Source organism: Lonchura striata, chromosome 3 (assembly GCF_046129695.1).
Source record: "Lonchura striata isolate bLonStr1 chromosome 3, bLonStr1.mat, whole genome shotgun sequence".
In the NCBI taxonomy this organism is placed as follows: domain Eukaryota; kingdom Metazoa; phylum Chordata; class Aves; order Passeriformes; family Estrildidae; genus Lonchura; species Lonchura striata.
In genome coordinates, this window is record NC_134605.1 from 103,334,463 (window position 1) to 103,343,337 (window position 8,875).

Here is an 8,875-nt window from a genome sequence, read left to right on the forward strand (position 1 = left end):
AAAAGGCTTTTATTAGCAGCACCATGACATGCTGCTGTTTCATTCCAAACCAAAATGAATCACCTTTTCTATTTCTGGATTGGAACAGCCATTGCCTACACTGCAATACATTGCACAGTATGGCATAAAAGTGCTGCCCTTATTATGAGTAAACTTCAAGTATTCCTGGAGTTTTATCCAGACAGTTTGCATATTCTATTTTATTTTTACAAAATGGGATATATAAACTTGGGGACTTGGCAACTTGGTATACTCTTGCCTTTCTAAACATGTGCAATGCTTTGGAAAATTTGCGTATTTACAGCACTGGAAAATAAAATCCAGTGTGCCAGGTAAAACAATGGTGCCATGACAGCACCACTGACAACCTCACCTCTACTTTGGAGTAACTATTTCTTAAGAAAAGGAGATTCTTATTCGGTGTTTGACCTATATGTTGAGGTAGCAAGAAAGAAACTCAAGTAGAAGGGTAAGGTTGAGAAGTCTTGAATTTTCTTTCTGGAATATATTACTGATGTTAAATATTTGATTGGATCCTTTACTCATTTCATAAATGCCATAAATAACACAGAGTTAATTCAAGTCTCTATTTGCTGTAAGTTTAGATTCAGAATGAAGATACGAGTTAAACACTTTTTAAATGGTGTCTTGTGCATGTGCTCTTCAAAAAACTAGAAGCCATATTTAGCACAGTACCTCATGGTCACAGCTCCCCTTGGCTCACATGGAAGCTATTAATTGCCCAACACCTCTGAAAACCAGGTCTGAATTGTCTCCATCTGGGACCCAACAGATGAATAAATACATACAGTACCAAATGAGAAGTGACCATGAAAACCCTGGCCTTCCAAAGAGAAAATCACAGTAGTTTATCCCCATGCTTTGGCTACACATCTTAAAAACAAACTAAAGAAGCCTTAAAAACAAGATTGGGGTGGGCAGAGACCTTGCTGCTGGCTTTTTAGGTGGTGTTGAAATAGGGCCAACAGAGCAGCACAAGAAATCTTCAAGAAGCCAAAGTGTTATTAATTACTATTATATTTACATGCTAATGCTGGTAATCTTAAGTAACTGTTTGTGAGAATGTTTCAGCCTGGCTGAATGCAGAAGTATTGTGTAGATGCAGTAACTGTCAGGAATATGAGCTGTGGAACAACAAAAGCCACCTGCATTGCTCATGAAGGTCTGGAACCAAAGTACCGGAAAGACGGGGTTACATGCCAAGAAAAGAAAAATCCATTCTGTATGTTCTACATATGGACCGAGGCATGAGGCCCATAAAGATGAAAAGCTGCCGCTAATTTTAGTGGGATGTTTCTATGACTAATGGGCCATGTCAGTTATAAGTCCTCTGGACACACCACAGTGCCTGCTCAGAACTGAAGGAGAGTTGTTTGATTCCCAGATGGATACCCTGGAAAACTGGCATTCCCACGAACCATTGTGTACCTTTAAAATGATGCTGTAGCAATGGTGATGAAAATAAAACACAGTCAGATCCTGTGCTTTCATGGCTGGAGGCAGCAATCAGCAGATCGTCACATTGCCAGAGCTGACTTCATTTGCTCTTTGGCAAATCTGTGCAGCAAATCTTAAATCCAGGTATTATTATTTGCAGTCAAAATTCCAGCAACTGACATCTCTTGCTACTTTTCAAGTAGCCCCTAGTGACTTGCCAACACTAAAGGACTTTGCCATATTTTCAGGAGCACAGCCACTAAAAATAGTCAAGCATGTGCCTACAAGATGGCTTAGTCTGTGCAGGGTTATAAAACACACACTGGACATGTGATTTGCTTTGCTGTCGTATTTTCTGAGTTGTGAGCAGCAAGCTGCCAAAATAGAATTCATTTAGTGATTTCTTCAGAGATGTAAGCTTAAAACTGGTTTTTCTGTTCTTAATTTATGTCATGGAGTCTCAACAGCAATTTAATTTGAAGCCTCAGAGTGGGGGAAAGCCAGCTACTGATGTCTGCAGGCTGGTTGAAAGTGTGCTGGCAGAGGGCTGGAGTCAGAAGCTGTGCTGGTAACTGCTTCAAAGAAGTGGTTGCTCAATCCTCAGACAGTCTGAGCATTTTCCTTCGGCAGGTGACATAAGAACTGGAGCAGAAGTCATGCAGATGTTGTACCTGAGAGTTATGTGGCCAACTTGGCATAAATGAACAACAAAATACTGCAGTGATCAAAAAAGCCACAATAACATTTTCTCCTTCAGAGAAATAGTTCATTTCTTTTCAGGTTTATACTTGAAATTGTGGAAAGGGACTCACTTTAAAATTTAGAAAATAAGCAGCAGAAGTTTAGTTTGAAAGAAGGTGACAGCTAAGAAATTATTTATGTCCTCCCTCCTCCCCTCCCTCCCTCCCTTCCTTCTTCCCTTCCTCCCTCCCTTCCTTCCTTCCTTCCTTCCTTCCTTCCTGTTATAATCATATGTGCTGGTGTTTTTTTTTTTAAACATACCAAATCATGAGCAAAAGGAGAAAATGACATTGTCACAGATGTACTCACATACTTCTAAAAACTGAGACGTCTCTCTAAAGAGTGTTAAACCTTGTATCTGACTGTTCTCCAGCCTTTATCCACTGAAACAGAAGCAATTTGTACTCCTGTGTATAGTGTTTGGAAATGGCTGCTTCTAAATCCACAAAATTTATTGACAAGAGAACACTGTGATAATATGGTTCCTATGATTCCAGGAATAAATGCACCCTTTCTTATATATAATAAATTAGCAAGGCACACCAGAGTTTATTTTTAATGTTAAGTTTTATCGTACAAATCAGTTTTGACAGGAACTTTTCACAAAAAATCTCTGCCACTTGATCATTTTAATTCAAACACCACTGTGGAAATCCTAGGGACAAAGAGAAGTGAAACCTCAAAAAAAAAAAAATCAAGAAACCCATATCCTATATGCTAATTTGAATTAATATATTAGGTCTGGATTTTTCTGCTGCTTGCAAAAGTTTCTGGTGAAGCCCCTGTCCCTGCTCTAGAGCAGCTCTGGCAGTGCCACCTGGTGCTGGCTGCACCGCAGTCACTGCCACTGGGGCAGAAATTGCCCTCAGAAGCAGCACTAGTGTCAGCGGAGGCAAATTCCTGTGTTACTCTGGAAGTCAAGAAAAAATACCAGTAAAAGATAGCTGGTGAACTAACTTACATTTTTGAGCATCTAAAGGTTTTCTTCTTATGGTTATGTGTGCAGTGTGTATTAGTTTACTTTTTCTCAGTATTTTCATTCCAGTTCTTTTCTTCCACTTCACAAAACTTTCCAACAGGACAGAAAATCCTCAAAATGGCTCTTCCACATTAAAATCATAACCCTTGTTCTTTCTGCAAGTATGTCAGAACACCACAGTGTATTCTATCTGAATTTTTCATGGTAGTGGTTCTGGAAAAAAATTAAAACTAATAAGTAAGAGGTTGATTTCAAACATCTGCTAGTTCCAATGCCACTGTGGCAGGGGGAATCCTATCAAGCCCCATAGACTTAGGGGTACAGCTGGAGCAGCAGATCCCACACAAGTTCAGTTTCCACTGGGAATTTAAAATTCCCACAACCATGTTCCTTCCTTTTTTGCCTTAGCTGCAAAAGATCCCTCCTCAGCAAAGCCAGTCTTCTGCCTCATTTCCTTCCCTTCCAACATTTAGGAATTGCCTTCTCCTGTGCCCTTAGGAGGTGGTTCTTACCATCTATCAGCACTGATGGACCCCAGGAGACCTTACCCACTAATTCCCTGCACAGTCTGAAGCCTGTCTCCTTGTGTCCAGGGTAGAAGTTTTGCTGGCACTCCTCCTCCTGTCAACAGATATTGAACACAATCACTTCATAGTTGCTGTGGCCAAAATGGCCACGAATCACCACTTCACTAATGAGACCTTCTCTGTTAACAAGCAACAAATCAAGGAGGGCATATTTTCTAGTCTCTTCCAACCAAAAGCATTCCATGATTCCATGGCCTTTAAAGAAAAAAACCCAAGCTCACTTGCTAGTTTGCATTTCCTAGTTGGGGTGGAAGGACTCTTTCCTAATTTTCTGTTTACTGAGTAGGTACCTAAACCTGCGGGAGTCATTCTGGACTCAATGGAGATTAAATAGGTGCAGTTCTGAAGGGAACAATCACATCTGCTTGTCAGCTGAGTCACCTGGTACCCTAGAATTACTTACTCCCACCCACTGGGCACAAAGGGAGTGCAGAGTGACCAGCCTTGTAAACCTTCAGGCCACAGGTGGCTGGCTGCCTGAAGCTTGATGGATGCTGGTACCTCACACCACACCAAATTGTGACAAGTGGGGCACAGACAACATGGAAACCTCTGCTTTAGTCTCTGCTTACAAAACTTCGCTCTTGCTGCTATTTCCTACTCTGTGAAATATTTTTTGCCCGATGTATCATGGGGATGAAATGCAGCCAGTTCTTTACTTTGAGGACAGACACAGGGAAACCTAAGGAGCTATTGCTAAAGTCCCAGAGGTGGCCTGTGGTAGGCACATCCTTCTTTAGGATCTTTCATAGAGGATCACAGAGGAAAGAAAGAGAAAACAATTTCTATTTCTGCTCCTTGTTTTTCCGATGTGGAATGTGTTTAGAGAATTGTTTACCTGGGGTGATTGCTTGATTGGATTCTAGTGAGGATTGTTTGAGCCTGATGGCCAATCCAATCCACCTGTGTCTACAATCTGGCGAGAAAGTCACGAGTTGTGACCTGGTAGTTAGAAAAAGTAGGTATGTAGTTTTAGTATCTCCTTTAAATAGTATATTAATGTATTATAATATAGTTATGATAAAGAAATCATTCAGCCTTCTGAACTGGAATCAGACATCACCATTTCTTCCCACTGGGTTCACTTGTGATTACAATAGTGGCCCATAGTTATTGTTTAATTTTCATTTGGAGCCTTCACATATGCAAGCACATACAGGGTGCAGGTGGTTCACACAATGCCATTTTTAGCATGTTGTGAGAAGACAAGAATGATATGATAGCTATTACTTGCTTCTACTTCTTATTTATTAATGTGCCTGATCCACGGGCTCTCTTCCTCCCACCATGCCTAATTTATGTGCATATAACATATCCATGAAAACCCAAAGTGTAGCATTTGCTGCCAGCCAGCCTACATTGAGTAAGTACAAAAAGGAGACTACATTACAGTGTGGGAAGTGTGGTATCACAAATGTGTACAAAAGTAAGGGCTCACCTCATAATTCATATGTGAGGGAACAAATATGACACAGCTAAGATTTTATTGTTAATTTTTTGCAAGCATATTCTAATTGTTAACAGGCAGGAGTGGTGGCTATGTGTGGTCCCTCTCCCATCTTCCACTTTTGGTGGTTGGAGGGTGTTGGTGAGGAATTTGAGCAGATCTTGATGTTCTTGAATCACCCCCATAAGCAGTCACAGAGATGGAGCTGTTAAATGAGCTAAACTTGCCAGCTCCCTTCCAGCTGCAACCACAGACCTGATGTCTCTCAAGACAGCATCCCTGCCTCCTCAGAGCCAACATATAATGTCTGATCAGAGCACAGCCCACTTCTCTGGAGTGCTATGACAAATCTCATGGCTTACCAGCTACAAACCTGGTCCCACTGCTGTCAGCCAGGGAGTTGCCCACATTATCTTTGACGAAGAAGATTGAAATAGATGTTGCTGATTAAAAAAGCCTGCTTTGATTCTGTTTTAAGTGTCTTGTATAGTGAGTTTTCCAATTAAACGTCAGAATCATAATGTACCATAAGCATTGTAATTGTAGTTACATATGTTTCTGCCTTTCAGAAAAGATTTCCTTATGTCTTGTAATATTGCATACTCAGTTTGAAAAACAAATCCTTTACTTTTTTTTTTTCTGTGCATGGGGGGCAAAAATATCCTTCAGTTTCAGCTTAAGACTTTTTTGTTTGTTTTGCATTGAGGTCAAAACCTTTCAAGATTAATTTTTTTTTTAGTAGAAAAATATAGAATTATAAAGGCAAGGCATCATAAGCCAGTACTAATGACCAAGAAATTTAATGGTATTTTCTAGCCTGGAGATAAAGCTAAAAGCCAAAAAAGAGGTTTTCTCTTCAGTGGTTACCTTTGATTTTTAAAGAGCCCAATTAGTTCTAGCCTGACCAATAAGCACATGAATAGCTTTGAGAAAGCTGGTGAAGCTTTGGCTGTCACATTGAAATACACTTATGAACATATTCCTGCCTCTTGTGGTTTTATGGTTTTCAGCAATAAGCCTCTTAAATTCTGTTATATTTTTGCAAATTATACAAAAAAAATGTGCAGAATACTTTTCTTTCTTAATGTCAAAAAGATATAATAATCAGAATGTAATCTGATGTGGTGTGGCAGTATGAAACCAGTCTTCCAGAAAATTGATTCCAGCAAGCAGTAGTCCTGGAAAGAGGTTCTAACCACCCCTCCATTCTCTAGCTGATGTCAAAGCCTTTTCAAGATTTAAATGGAGAAATTATCAAACACAGTACTTTTTTTCCTTTTCACTTCCACTTCTTTATTTTCCTAAATGAAAATGAAACTAATTGCATCACTGAAAAAAAAATAAGAAAAGCAAAAGTAAGTAATATTTGGTGTCCCTGTTGTACATATTAGAAACTTTAATTGAAACTCAGAAAAACATTTACCTTTTCAATTTTTGGTCATGAGAGCAGTGAATACATTACAGGTCCTGAACAGCAGCAGTCTGGCTGTAGGCCACACGCCCACAGGACTTCTCTGAATGAAAAGAAAGAACAAAAAAATAGTTAAAAGAAGAGGTAAGTATTGTCTGAAATGCAAATGCCAGTGCACAAGCTGACTTCACACCTGAATTATCCTGACAGACATCCTCTGTCTGTGAAATCCAGAAACAGGATGTGACAAATGCATGGCATGCATTGAAGTGACTCAGAAACAACACTTTGGCCAGAGTTTCATGTTCCTAACCTGAAAGATGGGCTATGGAGGTATCGTTGTTGAGAATCAGGTATCTTCTTCCACCTTGAAGGGAAAGCCTCCAGTTAAATTACATTTAGTACATGGTCTGTGGTTTTTTATAGCTCTGAAGGAAGAGCTTGAGAGAGAACAACTGTCTCTTGAAAGGCTGCAGATGTATAGTCACCACAGATATAACTGCTTTAAGCTGAGTTTCTTCCTTCACTAAAGAGAAAATAAGGGCAAAGGTGTGTAAAGGGAAAGTTTACACATTCTTCCTTGAGTTCATCGTGTTTATAAAAGAAAGGCAGAGCTTTGTGGACTGCGAGTCTTGGAGATTCTGAGAACATTTGTTTTATATGCTGATCCAAACGCTTGCAGTTATGGTATATCTATGCATTTCAATTCCATCAGCATTCATAAAGCAGCTAGACATCATCCAGAGGACTGAAAAACATAGCTGAGTGGAACCAGGACTGTTCTTTGACATAGCTCAGGGGTGTTTTGAAAGACTGAAGTGCTATCATCTTCTTCACAGCTGAAATGCACAGGTGGTTCACTATATGTATATATACATGTATGTATATGATGGGCAGACAGCTCAGTACATTTAGATGTGAATATTAAAATGTCTGTTTCAGTGTTAAAGTTATTTCAACATCCACTTGAAGGTATTGCCATGAGAAATTATGTGAGGAAATCAGCACAAGCAACTTATATCTCATGTTTAAAACCACATATAGAAGCCTTAATTATATTTGCAATATTTACACTTCATATCATGCTTACTGTGAATATTAGACATTTAATTGACAAGAAAAAACATTTTACAATGGGAAAATCAGAAATTTACACAGTTAAGTATGGCAGACCAGAATCTACATGCTTAATATTTTCTGTCTTATTTGGCCTGAGTTTTGGTTGAGCCACATTGACATGTAGTGAAAAAAATGAAGCAATTGTAGTTAGACATGAAGGAAGATCCCCTTACACATATTAACAAATAACAGTACCAAAATATATGCTAGAGAAGTCTTATTATTCTCTGAAAAACCACTCCTTTAAAACTAATTTTGTTTTTACTGTACTGAACCTGTGTGCAACAGAATCAGAATGGCATGAATGACATCATCATTGCCTGACTTTCCCTTTCTTCTTCTGTGGTCACTATCTGTGGAAAACTGCCTTGCTGCCAATTTGTGGACTTGTCCATGCTCCATAGACAACAAACAGTGCTGAAGCTCAAAAATTGCCAGATGCTAGCCACAGGCCAGTGACCAAGGTGGCAGCTGTTACCTGTGCCAGGGGTTTTCTTTGGTCTGCAGGCAGGGAGCAGAAGGTGATAACCCAAGAGGAGGCAGAGCCCTTGCAAAGAGCGTCTACCCACCTTAAAGCGGGCCTGCAAACGGAGTTCAGCTCACCTGGCATCTCCACTGAGCTCTGGATCTCTGCAAAGTGTCTGCAATGTACAGTGGGGAGAACAGGGTGTGCTTCCCCTGCTCTTTTGCGTTCTGAGGGTCCTGTCCATCCTCCTCCACGGCCTGAGCGAGCTCATGCGGGGCTCTCAGGGGCGCGCCCGGTGCGGAGCAGGGCTGGAGCCCGCGGCCTCGGTGGTGCGGGGCAGGGCCGGAGCCCCCCGGCCGTCCCTGGCTTGGGGCAGGGCCGGAGCCCGCCGCCCGTAGTGCGGTGCGGGGCAGGGCCGGAGCCTCCGGCCGTCCGTGGTGTGGGGCAGGGCCGGAGCCCCCCGGCCGTAGTGCGGTGCGGGGCAGGGCCGGAGCCCCCCGGCCGTCCCCGGTGCGGGGCAGGGCCGGAGCCCCCCGGCCGTCCCCGGTGCGGGGCAGGGCCGGAGCCCGCCGCCCGTAGTGCGGTGTGGGGCAGGGCCGGAGCCCCCCGGCCGTCCCTGGCTTGGGGCAGGGCCGGAGCCTCCGGCCGTCCCTGGCTTGGGGCAGGG

The 8,875-nt window shown here is 41.9% G+C and overlaps 1 long non-coding RNA gene across 2 annotated transcripts in view; it reads right to left on the reverse strand.

Annotated features, from left to right (window-relative positions):
• LOC110467973 (uncharacterized) overlaps nucleotides 1-8,458 on the reverse strand; it is a 37,596-nt gene extending 29,138 nt beyond the window's left edge. Inside the window, exons 1-3 of one of the 2 annotated variants that reach the window (XR_013339621.1) lie at nucleotides 8,346-8,458; nucleotides 6,636-6,726; nucleotides 6,345-6,541 (exon numbers count right to left, since the gene is read on the reverse strand). This is a non-coding gene — a long non-coding RNA (uncharacterized LOC110467973). Of the gene's footprint in view, nucleotides 1-6,344; nucleotides 6,542-6,635; nucleotides 6,727-8,345 lie in introns of those variants that run through there. The other variant, XR_002464956.2, reaches the window with a different exon arrangement.
• Nucleotides 8,459-8,875: the final 417 nt, after the last annotated feature.